General features: G+C 41.9%; 1 protein-coding gene across 1 annotated transcript in view; it reads left to right on the top strand.

The window, feature by feature from the left end:
- The first annotated feature begins 964 nt into the window (after nucleotides 1-964).
- The window catches only part of LOC124026106 (testican-3-like), a 34,383-nt gene continuing 20,490 nt past the window's right edge, over nucleotides 965-14,857 (top strand). Inside the window, exons 1-2 of the mRNA XM_046339278.1 lie at nucleotides 965-1,024; nucleotides 3,611-3,656. The gene's annotated coding sequence lies outside the window, so the exon portion shown is untranslated. The remainder of the gene's footprint in view (nucleotides 1,025-3,610; nucleotides 3,657-14,857) is intronic.

Below are 14,857 nucleotides of genomic sequence, written 5' to 3' on the forward strand. Positions count from 1 at the left end.
GGTGATTGGGCAGCTACAGGGAGTGAATGATCCGTGCTAGGTGGTGATTGGGCAGCTACAGGGAGTGAATGATCCGTGCTAGGTGGTGATTGGACAGCTACAGGGAGTGAATGGTCCGTGCTAGGTGGTGATTGGACAGCTACAGGGAGTGAATGGTCCGTGCTAGGTGGTGATTGGGCACCTGCTGGTAAACAGTGAGAGAATGGTCCGTGCTAGGTGGTGATTGGGCAGCTGCTGGTAAACAGTGAGTGAATGGTCCGTGCTCGGTGGTGATTGGGCAACTGCTGGTAAACAGTGAGTGAATGATCCGTGCTAGGTGGTGATTGGGCACCTGCTGGTAAACAGGGAGTGAATGGTCCGTGCTCGGTGGTGATTGGGCAGCTGCTGGTAAACAGGGAGTGAATGGTCCGTGCTAGGTGGTGATTGGGCAGCTACAGGGAGTGAATGGTCCGTGCTAGGTGGTGATTGGGCACCTGCTGGTAAACAGGGAGTGAATGGTCCGTGCTAGGTGGTGATTGGGCACCTGCTGGTAAACAGGGAGTGAATGGTCCGTGCTCGGTGGTGATTGGGCAGCTGCTGGTAAACAGGGAGTGAATGGTCCGTGCTAGGTGGTGATTGGGCAGCTACAGGGAGTGAATGGTCCGTGCTAGGTGGTGATTGGGCAGCTACAGGGAGTGAATGGGTGCGTGTGTGTGTGTGTGTGCGTGTGTGTGTGTGTCAGTGTGTGGGAGGGTTAATAGGGCTCTATAATCCCCTCCAAATGTATTCTGTAAGGAGGCAGATTCCCCCAGGATAAGAAGCAGGCAGACTAAGGCCTGTAATTTCAATCAGTGTGCATAAGGAGTTGACAGTTTAACTGCTGCTGCTGTTGCTGAATCAAGCTCTGGATGAGGAAAACCTCAATGGAAATGTTTTTGTGAAAAAGTCATTTTCTTTACTCTAACAATGACCTTCTGCTTTTCTCTCTCTCTCTCTTTCTTTCTCTCCTCTCCCACGTCACCGTTCATCACTACAGGAAGTTGAGGTTAGTAAACACCTTCTAGATCTGGTTTGTCTGTTCGGTCTTTTCATGTTGATGTTTCTCTTTATACCGGAGGAGGAGGATTGGGAATCTGTCCAATTCTCTCTCTTTGGACTGCAGATGTTACCTGCCTTTTTCAATCAAGAGTAGTCAATGTCTCTGCTTGATAGGAACAAGCTAGCTACTTCTATATTGCCATTGATTCATGAAGAGTATCACTTATTATGTCTCATGGTCTTAGTTCAACTGACAAACCGCATTATAACACCAGACATTAAACTGCCTAGCTGCATTATAACACCAGACATTAAACTGCCTAGCTGCATTATAACACCAGACATTAAACTGACCAACCGCATTATAACACCTGACATTAAACTGCCTAGCTGCATTATAACACCAGACATTAAACTGCCTAGTGGTATTATAACACCAGACATTAAACTGCCTAGTGGTATTATAACACCTGACATTAAACTGCCTAGCTGCATTATAACACCTGACATTAAACTGACCAACCGCTTTATAACACCTGACATTAAACTGCCTAGTGGTATTATAACACCTGACATTAAACTGACCAACCGCATTATAACACCTGACATTAAACTGACCAACCGCATTATAACACCTGACATTAAACTGACCAACCGCATTATAACACCTGACATTAAACTGCCTAGCTGCATTATAACACCTGACATTAAACTGACCAACCGCATTATAACACCTGACATTAAACTGACCAACCGCATTATAACACCTGACATTAAACTGCCTAACCGCATTATAACACCAGACATTAAACTGACCAACCGCATTATAACACCTGACATTAAACTGACCAACCGCATTATAACACCAGACATTAAACTGACCAACCGCATTATAACACCTGACATTAAACTGACCAACCGCATTATAACACCTGACATTAAACTGCCTAGTTGCATTATAACACCTGACATTAAACTGCCTAGCTGCATTATAACACCTGACATTAAACTGCCTAGTGGCATTATAACACCAGACATTAAACTGACCAACCGCATTATAACACCTGACATTAAACTGCCTAGCTGCATTATAACACCTGACATTAAACTGACCAACCGCTTTATAACACCTGACATTAAACTGACCAACCGCATTATAACACCTGACATTAAACTGACCAACCGCATTATAACACCTGACATTAAACTGCCTAGCTGCATTATAACACCTGACATTAAACTGACCAACCGCTTTATAACACCTGACATTAAACTGACCAACCGCATTATAACACCAGACATTAAACTATTACACTTTAACAGCCCAGAAATATAGATTTATGCATGTGTCCCAATTGGCACCGTGTTCCCTATAAACTGGCCCTGGTGAAAACGTAGTGCACTATAAAGGGAACAGGGATCCATTTGAGACGCATCCCTTTAATGGATCTCGTCTGTCTCAACACTTCCTCTGAATATATGAAACGCCTTTGGCTTAAGTTGTTCAGCTTGACTTGAGAGCTCTGTGTTATACTGCTGGGATCCCAGTGTAGGATAAGGCCAAGCCAGTCGTAACAAACATAATCCTGTGGGTCCTCATACACACACACGCACGCACGCACGCACGCACGCACGCACGCACGCACGCACGCACACACACACACACACACACACACACACACACACACACACACACACACACACACACACACGGGTCAGTAGAAATGGATACTATGGGAGATTTTGCATTTTTATAATAATTCTAACCCTCAAACACAACCAGAGACTTATCTAACACCCCCAGGGAACAGTCTAACACCCCCAGAGACCAGTCTAACACCCCCAGGGACCAGTCTAACACCCCCAGAGACCAGTCTAACACCCCCAGAGACCAGTCTAACACCCCCAGAGAACAGTCTAACACCCCCAGAGACCAGTCTAACACCCCCAGAGACCAGTCTAACACCCCCAGAGAACAGTCTAACACCCCCAGAGACCAGTCTAACACCCCCAGAGACCAGTCTAACACCCTCAGAGACCAGTCTAACACCCCCAGAGACCAGTCTAAAAGATAGTTTCTGTGTTTCCCAAATGGCATCCTGTTCCCAACATAGTGCACTACTATTATAAGGCACTATATAGGGAAGTAGTGAGCAATAATAAAGAATAGGGTCCCGTTTGGTATACACTCCTTCTGAGAGTGTACATTCCGTTCCCTGTGTGACAGGGAGGAAGCTAAAATCACCACTTTTTTATTTTGATTTATTTCACCTTTATTTAACCAGGTAGGCTAGTTGAGAACACATTTATTTAACCAGGTAGGCTAGTTGAGAACAAGTTCTCATTTGCAACTGCGACCTGGCCAAGATAAAGCATAGCAGTGTGAGCAGACAACAACACAGAGTTACACATGGAATAAACAATTAACAAGTCAATAACACAGTAGAAAAAAAAGGGGAGTCTATATACAATGTGTGCAAAAGACAGAGAGTGAGACCGTCTGTGACCTTCTGTTTTGTCCTTGGATATGTTGTTGTTGTTGTTTACACTACGCTCTACAGTGACACTACTCCGACTCTCACATTCTCTCTAGGACGACTACATCAGGAATGTGGAGGAAACCCCAGTATCGGATGAAAGTAAGTTAAAGGAATTTTTTTAAATTTTTATTTATTTTTTTATTTCACCTTTATTTAACCAGGTAGGCTAGTTGAGAACAAGTTCTCATTTGCAACTGCGACCTGGCCAAGATAAAGCATAGCAGTGTGAACAGACAACACAGAGTTACACATGGAGTAAACAATTAACAAGACAATAACGCAGTAGAAAAAAATGGGCAGTCTATATACAATGTGTGCAAAAGGCATGAGGAGGTAGGCGAATAATACAATTTTGCAGATTAACACTGGAGTGATAAATGATCAGATGGTCATGTACAGGTAGAGATATTGGTGTGCAAAAGAGCAGAAAAGTAAATAAATAAAAAAACAGTATAAAAACAGTATGGGAATGAGGTAGGTGAAAATGGGTGGGCTATTTACCAATAGACTATGTACAGCTGCAGCGATCGGTTAGCTGCTCGGATAGCTGATGTTTGAAGTTGGTGAGGGAGATAAAAGTCTCCAACTTCAGCGATTTTTGCAGTTCGTTCCAGTCACAGGCAGCAGAGTACTGGAACGAAAGGCGGCCAAATGAGGTGTTGGCTTTAGGGATGATCAGTGAGATACACCTGCTGGAGCGCGTGCTACGGATGGGTGTTGCCATCGTGACCGGTGAACTGAGATAAGGCGGAGCTTTACCTAGCATAGACTTATAGATGACCTGGAGCCAGTGGGTCTGGCGACGAATATGTAGTGAGGGCCAGCCGACTAGAGCATACAAGTCGCAGTGGTGGGTGGTATAAGGTGCTTTAGTGACAAAACGGATGGCACTGTGATAGACTGCATCCAGTTTGCTGAGTAGAGTGTTGGAAGCCATTTTGTAGATGACATCGCCGAAGTCGAGGATCGGTAGGATAGTCAGTTTGCAGTTGCTGTTGTTGTTGTTGCTGTTGTTGTTGCTGTTGTTGTTGTTGTTGTTGTGTTGTTGCTGTTGTTGTTGTTGCTGTTGTTGTTGTTGTTGTTGCTGTTGTTGCTGTTGTTGTTGTTGTTGTTGATGTTGTTGTGTTGTTGCTGTTGTTGTTGTTGCTGTTGTTGTTGTTGTTGCTGTTGTTGTTGTTGTTGTTGGATTTTCATTGTTGGACGTAAAAAAAACAACTGTAAAACCACTAGGCAATCAGCTCCAAGTGATTTTATTTGAGGAAATATGTTCCCAAGTGTTCGTAAATAGCGAGACATATACCGATGTAATCAAGGTTTGAAATGATTCTGTTTTTGACAAAAATACTCTATCTGCTTGTGCTACTTGCGGTCAATGTGAAGTGTGTAAATGATTTGTAACTATGTTCCGGCCCCCTGACCATCCACTCAAGACAAAATCGTCCCTTGGCTGAATGTGCTGTAGTTGGGGATCCCTGTTCTATATAGTACACTACCTATGGAAGCCCGATGGGAGCCCTATTGGCCCTGGTCAAATGTAGTGCACTACATAAGGAATAGGGTCCCATTTGGTTCCCACTACATAGGCAATAGGTTCCCATTTGGGATGCAGAATGTTGATGATACATGAGGGGACTGGCTCTTCTTAGCGTGGAGAGGATGGAGAGCTGGTTGTTTCTGCTTCAGCTGAGGCTCAGCTCAGTGAATTCCCATAGGACCACCACTACGGAACACCCTGGGTTCTGCTGCTCAGCTCAGTGAATTCCCATAGGACCACCACTACGGAACACCCTGGGTTCTGCTGCTCAGCTCAGTGAATTCCCATAGGACCACCACTACGGAACACCCTGGGTTCTGCTGCTCAGCTCAGTGAATTCCCATAGGACCACCACTACGGAACACCCTGGGTTCTGCTGCTCAGCTCAGTGAATTCCCATAGGACCACCACTACGGAACACCCTGGGTTCTGCTGCTCAGCCCAGTGAATTCCCATAGGACCACCACTACGGAACACCCTGGGTTCTGCTGCTCAGCTCAGTGAATTCCCATAGGACTACCACTACGGAACACCCTGGGTTCTGCTGCTCAGCTCAGTGAATTCCCATAGGACCACCACTACGGAACACCCTGGGTTCTGCTGCTCAGCTCAGTGAATTCCCATAGGACTACCACTACGGAACACCCTGGGTTCTGCTGCTCAGCTCAGTGAATTCCCATAGGACTACCACTACGGAACACCCTGGGTTCTGCTGCTCAGCTCAGTGAATTCCCATAGGACTACCACTACAGAACACCCTGGGTTCTGCTGCTCTGCAGCTGCTGGCTCAGACAAACACCAATCGGCTCACTTCAATGCAGGACATCAACTGTGCAATGAACAGGAAGCTATAGATATTATTGTATAGATTTCCCTATTAGCTATAGGAAATGAACAATGAACAGAAAGCTATAGATATTATTGTATAGATTTCGCTATTAGCTATAGGAAATGAACAATGAACAGAAAGCTATAGATATTATTGTATAGATATCTCTATTATTGTATAGATTTCCCTATTAGCTATAGGAAATGAACATAGGGATATATTCAACCACCATTACCATCCTGAGACAAGGCTGAGTATAGCCCACAAAGATTATTAGCTATAGGAAATGAACAATGAACAGAAAGCTATAGATATTATTGTACAGCTATCTCTATTCAAATCAAATCAAATGTATTTATATAGCCCTTCGTACATCAGCTAATATCTCAAAGTGCTGTACAGAAACCCAGCCTAAAACCCCAAACAGCAAGCAATGCAGGTGTAGAAGCACGGTGGCTAGGAAAAACTCCCTAGAAAGGCCAAAACCTAGGAAGAAACCTAGAGAGGAACCAGGCTATGTGGGGTGGCCAGTCCTCTTCTGGCTGTGCCGGGTGGAGATTATAACAGAACATGGCCAAGATGTTCAAATGTTCATAAATGACCAGCATGGTCAAATAATAATAAGGCAGAACAGTTGAAACTGGAGCAGCAGCCAGGTGGACTGGGGACAGCAAGGAGTCATCATGTCAGGTAGTCCTGAGGCATGGTCCTAGGGCTCAGGTCCTCCGAGAGAGAGAAAGAAAGAGCGAAAGAGAGAATTAGAGAGAGCACACTTAAATTCACACAGGACACCGAATAGGACAGGAGAAGTACTCCAGATATAACAAACTGACCCTAGCCCCCAACACATAAACTACTGCAGCATAAATACTGGAGGCTGAGACAGGAGGGGTCAGGAGACACTGTGGCCCCATTCGAGGACACCCCCGGACAGGGCCAAACAGGAAGGATATAACCCCACCCACTTTTCCAAAGCACAGCCCCCACACCACAAGAGGGATATCTTCAACCACCAACTTACCATCCTGAGACAAGGCTGAGTACAGCCCACAAAGATTATTAGCTATAGGAAATGAACAATGAACAGAAAGCGATAGATATTATTGTATAGATTTCCCTATTAGCTATAGGAAATGAACAATGAACAGAAAGCTATATATATTATTGTATAGATATCCCTATTAGCTATAGGAAATGAACAATGAACAGAAAGCTATAGATATTATTGTATAGATATCCCTATTAGCTATAGGAAATGAATAATGAACAGAAAGCTATAGATATTATTGTATAGATATCCCTATTAGCTATAGGAAATGAACAATGAACAGAAAGCTATAGATATTATTGTATAGATATCCCTATTAGCTATAGGAAATGAACAATGAACAGCAAGCTATAGATATTATTGTATAGATATCCCTATTAGCTATAGGAAATGAACAATGAACAGCAAGCTATAGATATTATTGTATAGATATCCCTATTAGCTATAGGAAATGAACAATGAACAGAAAGCTATAGATATTATTGTATAGATATCCCTATTAGCTATAGGAAATGAACAATGAACAGAAAGCTATAGATATTATTGTATAGATATCCCTATTAGCTATAGGAAATGAATAATGAACAGAAAGCTATAGATATTATTGTATAGATATCCCTATTAGCTATAGGAAATGAATAATGAACAGAAAGCTATAGATATTATTGTATAGATATCCCTATTAGCTATAGGAAATGAACAATGAACAGAAAGCTATAGATATTATTGTATAGATATCCCTATTAGCTATAGGAAATGAACAATGAACAGAAAGCTATAGATATTATTGTATAGATATCCCTATTAGCTATAGGAAATGAACAATGAACAGAAAGCTATAGATATTATTGTATAGATATCCCTATTAGCTATAGGAAATGAACAATGAACAGAAAGCTATAGATATTATTGTATAGATATCCCTATTAGCTATAGGAAATGAACAATGAACAGAAAGCTATAGATATTATTGTATAGATATCCCTATTAGCTATAGGAAATGAACAATGAACAGAAAGCTATAGATATTATTGTATAGATATCCCTATTAGCTATAGGAAATGAACAATGAACAGAAAGCTATAGATATTATTGTATAGATATCCCTATTAGCTATAGGAAATGAACAATGAACAGAAAGCTATAGATATTATTGTATAGATATCCCTATTAGCTATAGGAAATGAACAATGAACAGAAAGCTATAGATATTATTGTATAGATATCCCTATTAGCTATAGGAAATGAACAATGAACAGAAAGCTATAGATATTATTGTATAGATATCCCTATTAGCTATAGGAAATGAACAATGAACAGAAAGCTATAGATATTATTGTATAGATATCCCTATTAGCTATAGGAAATGAACAATGAACAGAAAGCTATAGATATTATTGTATAGATATCCCTATTAGCTATAGGAAATGAACAATGAACAGAAAGCTATAGATATTATTGTATAGATATCCCTATTAGCTATAGGAAATGAACAATGAACAGAACAGAAAGCTATAGATATTATTGTATAGATATCCCTATTAGCTATAGGAAATGAACAATGAACAGAAAGCTATAGATATTATTGTATAGATATCCCTATTAGCTATAGGAAATGAACAATGAACAGAAAGCTATAGATATTATTGTATAGATATCCCTATTAGCTATAGGAAATGAACAATGAACAGAAAGCTATAGATATTATTGTATAGATATCCCTATTAGCTATAGGAAATGAACAATGAACAGAAAGCTATAGATATTATTGTATAGATATCCCTATTAGCTATAGGAAATGAACAATGAACAGAAAGCTATAGATATTATTGTATAGATATCCCTATTAGCTATAGGAAATGAACAATGAACAGAAAGCTATAGATATTATTGTATAGATATCCCTATTAGCTATAGGAAATGAACAATGAACAGAAAGCTATAGATATTATTGTATAGATATCCCTATTAGCTATAGGAAATGAACAATGAACAGAAAGCTATAGATATTATTGTATAGATATCCCTATTAGCTATAGGAAATGAACAATGAACAGAAAGCTATAGATATTATTGTATAGATATCCCTATTAGCTATAGGAAATGAACAATGAACAGAAAGCTATAGATATTATTGTATAGATATCCCTATTAGCTATAGGAAATGAACAATGAACAGAAAGCTATAGATATTATTGTATAGATATCCCTATTAGCTATAGGAAATGAACAATGAACAGAAAGCTATAGATATTATTGTATAGATATCCCTATTAGCTATAGGAAATGAACAATGAACAGAAAGCTATAGATATTATTGTATAGATATCCCTATTAGCTATAGGAAATGAACAATGAACAGAAAGCTATAGATATTATTGTATAGATATCCCTATTAGCTATAGGAAATGAACAATGAACAGAAAGCTATAGATATTATTGTATAGATATCCCTATTAGCTATAGGAAATGAACAATGAACAGAAAGCTATAGATATTATTGTATAGATATCCCTATTAGCTATAGGAAATGAACAATGAACAGAAAGCTATAGATATTATTGTATAGATATCCCTATTAGCTATAGGAAATGAATAATGAACAGAAAGCTATAGATATTATTGTATAGATATCCCTATTAGCTATAGGAAATGAACAATGAACAGAAAGCTATAGATATTATTGTATAGATATCCCTATTAGCTATAGGAAATGAACAATGAACAGAAAGCTATAGATATTATTGTATAGATATCCCTATTAGCTATAGGAAATGAACAATGAACAGAAAGCTATAGATATTATTGTATAGATATCCCTATTAGCTATAGGAAATGAACAATGAACAGAAAGCTATAGATATTATTGTATAGATATCCCTATTAGCTATAGGAAATGAACAATGAACAGAATGCAAATAAGCATGTACACTTGTATTTCTACACAAAAAGCTGGTCCTTTGAAAAGAGTTCCCTGAGCTGTAAGGTGAGGAAGAAGTGCAGGGTAAGCCAAGCTGTACTGTAGATATCTACCCTGGCTATATCAAAACAGACCACAGCACAGAATGGAGAGGTCCATACGATCCCCTCCCTAGCTGTGTGGACCATCTCATTCCAATTCCTCACTGACCAGTGATCGATGCAAGGACATTATCACCTAGCTTTCTCTTAATGGTTATTATCATTATCGCTGTCACTGTATTTTCTTATTGAATGACAGACAGAACACAGGTTTAGAAATGTCCTTTCTCCTCGCAGGTTCCAGCGCCTTAAAAGCTCATCTAATCGGGTTTATGTTTCCATAGAAACTCAGTGCGTTGATACGTAGAGGGACTCGTTTCTGGACGCTGATTTGCAGCTCACTCACGCTCTCTCCTGTATTTATGAGACGCCTCTCTTGCAGAACCCATCCCCCCCGTCCTCCCAACCAGGCTTTAGAAAGAGAGAGAGAGACAGACTGAGAGACAGAGAGAGAGAGAGACAGACTGAGAGACAGAGAGAGAGCAGGAGGAGAGAGAGAGAGACAGACTGAGAGACAGAGAGAGAGCAGGAGGAGAGAGAGACCAGAAGGAGAGAAGAGAGAGCAGGAGGAGAGACAGAGAGAGAGAGACAGAGAGAGCAGAAGGAGAGACAGAGAGAGAGCAGAAGGAGAGACAGAGAGAGAGACACAGAGAGACACAGAGAGAGCAGGAGGAGAGAGAGATCAGAAGGAGAGACAGAGAGAGAGAGAGAGAGAGAGAGAGAGAGAGAGAGAGAGAGAGAGAGAGAGAGAGGAGAGAGAGAGAGAGCAGAAGGAGAGAAGAGAGAGCAGGAGGAGAGACAGAGAGAGAGAGAGAGAGCAGGAGGAGAGACAGAGAGAGCAGAAGGAGAGACAGAGAGAGAGCAGAAGGAGAGAAGAGAGAGCAGGAGGAGAGACAGAGAGAGCAGGAGGAGAGAGAGACCAGAAGGAGAGACAGAGAGAGAGCAGGAGGAGAGAAGAGAGATCGCTGAGCGCCGGGCGGCAGCTTAAAACCCTGAAATTAGTCCTCTGTGTTTATAATGCTTCCAAATCCAACTCAGAGGAGAAATCAAATGAAATCCAAACAGGACAGCTTTAACCTGTATTAAGAGCTGCTGTGGCTGGACCCTGCTTTCTCTCCCAGCACACTGTTTACGTCCCGTAGACTTGGTCTGTGTCTCAAATGGCATCCTATTCCCTATTTATTCAAAGTATTGCACTATATAGGGAATAGGGTACCATAGTAGTACACTATATAGTGAAGAGGGTGCCATTTTGGAGACACAGAATTTCCTCAGAGCTTATTCATTACACTGACTCAAATTAAAAGATGTTGTAAACAGCAACAACGCTGCTGCTTTGTAGGGATGTTCTCTACTACAGGGATATTTACATCATGACTAAAACATTCTGTACTGAGAATGAACCCCAGGAATCAGACCCCATGACAAGCTGGCTTAACCGTCAACCATTTTATTTTCTTTCATATTTATTTGACGTGGTGAGATGTAATGTACTTCAGTTGACTTAGTGATGATGTAATGCTCATCAGTTGACTTAGTGATGATGTAATGCACATCACTTGACTTAGTAATGATGTAATGCACATTAGTTGACGTGGTGATGATGTAATGCTCATCAGTTGACATGGTGATGATGTAATGCTCATCAGTTGACGTGGTGATGATGTAATGCTCATCAGTTGACGTGGTGATGATGTAATGCACATCAGTTGACGTGGTGATGATGTAATGCACATCAGTTGACGTGGTGATGATGTAATGCACATCAGTTGACGTGGTGATGATGTAATGCTCATCAGTTGACGTGCTTCCGCTAGGCTACTGCGTATTGGACAAGAAACAGCCTGTTAATGATCTATAATTGGTCTAGAGGGAAATTACTGTAGAATAAAAGCAGCTAAATTATTGTCTGATTTACGTTCTTACTCTTCCTGAAAGCCTCAGACAAGAGAACTCATCATTTAAGTGAATAACTTTCAACTGGGGCCACAATTACTGTCAAATTAGAGGGTTATTTCATATTGTTAAAACATAATTGTAGGCCCCATGTTAAATCAGGAAGCACCTTTTAGAATGTTTAAGCATCCCAAATGAACCCTATGTTCTACGTAGTGCACAACTGTTGACCGGGGCCCATAGAGTTCTGGTCTAAAGTAGTGCGCTACATAGTGAACAGGGTGTCATTTGGGATGCAAACTAGCTGTCTGTGCAACGTGAAGGGGCTGTCTATACTGAACACTATACTATAATATGACATTCAACAATTTCAACGATTTTACTTGAGTTATGGTTCATATAAGGAAATCAGTCAATTTAAATAGATTAATTAGGATTTCACATGACTAGGCAGGGGCGCAGCTATTGGTGGGCATGGGAGGGCATAGGCCCACCCAGTGGGGAGTCAGGCCCAGCCAATCAGAATGAGTTTTTCCCCACAAAAGGGGCTTTATTACAGACAGAAATGCTCCTCAGTTTCATCAGCTGACCGGATGGCTGATCTCAGACGATCCCACAGGTAATATAGCCGGATGTGGAAGTCCTGGGTTGGCGTTGTTACACGTGGTCTGTGGTTGTGAGGCCGGTTGGACATACTGGCAAATTCTCTAAAACGACGTTGGAGGCGGCTTATGGTAGAGAAATTAATATTAAATTATTGCACCTTGTGTAGTATTTGTGTGACAAAACTGCACATTTCAGAGTGGCCTTTTATTGTCCCCAGCACAAGGTGCACATGTGTAATGATCAAGCTGTTTAATCAGCTTCTTGGTGTGCCACACCTGTCAGGTGGATGGATTATCTTGGCAAAGGAGAACTGCTCACTAACAGGGATGTAAAAATGAGAGAGAAATAAGCTTTTTTTATTTCAGCTCATGGAACATGGTACCAACACTTAACATGCTGCGTTTCTATTTTTGTTCGGTGTAGTTAGTCAGTCAGAGTAAATTACAGGTTAAACCAGTCTTTTTCTCAAGGCAGATCAGGGAGCCAATACGTTCAACATTTGTTCAAAGCTACAGTGCAGCGTTCCAAGGTGGAAAATGGTAGCTTCTCTGTCGTAATGTGCTACTAGCTTTCTGTCCCATCCAAGACACTGTAATGACCCTCAGACATCCTTCAGTCTATGGCAGCAGCGCCGACATCTAAATCACAGCACTTTAAAGGGCTGGGGGGCTGGGGGCTGAGTTTGTAAGGTCTTTTGTAATATCCAAGGGTACAACACTGTTCCACCTACCTTACCAGACATTGCATTTCAACTGTCTTGTTCAATTTGTGATGAAGAGGAGCCCCGAATCAATTTAGCTCTGTAGGATCGCTCCCACAGGGGGGTGGCTAGCTGGGATGAATTAATGATATTCAAATGAAAGTTAGCGCCCACGTAGCTACAGGGACTTTTGTAATTATTTTTGTTGGGGGAGGGGGGGGGGGTCATACATGAGTCATTCCCTCTGTTATAGAAACAGATGACAAGGATTGCCTTTAACTCATCCTTACTCCTCTGAGGCAAAGTGAATGCCTTTTAAGTGAGGCAGAGTGGGTGTGGTGCTTGGCTGCATCCCAAATGGCACCCTATTCCCTGTATAGCCCTATGGGCCCTGGTCAAAAGTAGTGCACTACAAAAGGAATAGGGTGGATTTATAGTGTGGGATGCATTTATAGTGTGATACAACAGACCCCCTACTCTGACCCCTCGTTAGAAACACAACACGGTCATCTTCAGAGCCTTCCCACTGGGTAGATGATACAACAGACCCCCTACTCTGACCTCTCGTTAGTAACACAACACGGTCATCTTCAGAGCCTTCCCACTGGGTACAAGTTGGTTGAATCAACATTGTTTCCACATCATTTCAATGAAATGAACCAACGTGGAAAAGACGTCTGTGCCCAGTGGGGTTTGCTAATTGGCTACGGTGTCAAATCTGAATGTCATTTTCCTTTCAGCACATCTTGTTAAATCCAGTTTATCACCCACACCTCCAGTTTATCACCCCCACCTCCAGTTTATCACCCACACCTCCAGTTTATCACCCACACCTCCAGTTTATCACCCACACCTCCAGTTTATCACCCACACCCCCAGTTTATCACCCACACCTCCAGTTTATCACCCACACCTCCAGTTTATCACCCACCCACACCTCCAGTTTATCACCCACCCACACCTCCACTTTATCACCCACACCCCAGTTTATCACCCACACCTCCAGTTTATCACCCACACCTCCAGTTTATCACCCACACCTCCAGTTTATCACCCACACCTCCAGTTTATCACCCACACCTCCAGTTTATCACCCACACCTCACCCACACCTCCAGTTTATCACCCACACCTCCAGTTTATCACCCACCCACACCAGTTTATCCACTCCAGTTTATCACCCACCCACCCCCAGTTTATCACCACACCTCCCTTTATCACCCACACCCCCAGTTTATCACCAGTTTATCACACCTCCAGTTTATCACCAACACCCCCAGTTTATCACCCACACCTCCAGTTTATCACCCACACCTCCAGTTTATCACCCACACCTCCAGTTTATCACCCACACCTCCAGTTTATCACCCACACCTCCAGTGTATCACCCACACCTCCAGTTTATCACCCACACCTCCAGTGTATCACCCACACCTCCAGTTTATCACCCACACCTCCACTTTATCACCCACACCTCCAGTTTATCACCCACACCTCCACTTTATCACCCACACCTCCAGTTTATCACCCACACCTCCAGTTTATCACCCACACCTCCAGTTTATCACCCACACCTCCAGTTTATCACCCACACCTCCAGTTTATCACCAATATCTCCATACCTCCAGTACCCAAAGTTTATCACACACCAGTACCTCCAGTTTAGC

Source organism: Oncorhynchus gorbuscha, unplaced genomic scaffold (genome assembly GCF_021184085.1).
Source record: "Oncorhynchus gorbuscha isolate QuinsamMale2020 ecotype Even-year unplaced genomic scaffold, OgorEven_v1.0 Un_scaffold_2594, whole genome shotgun sequence".
Classification (NCBI taxonomy): domain Eukaryota; kingdom Metazoa; phylum Chordata; class Actinopteri; order Salmoniformes; family Salmonidae; genus Oncorhynchus; species Oncorhynchus gorbuscha.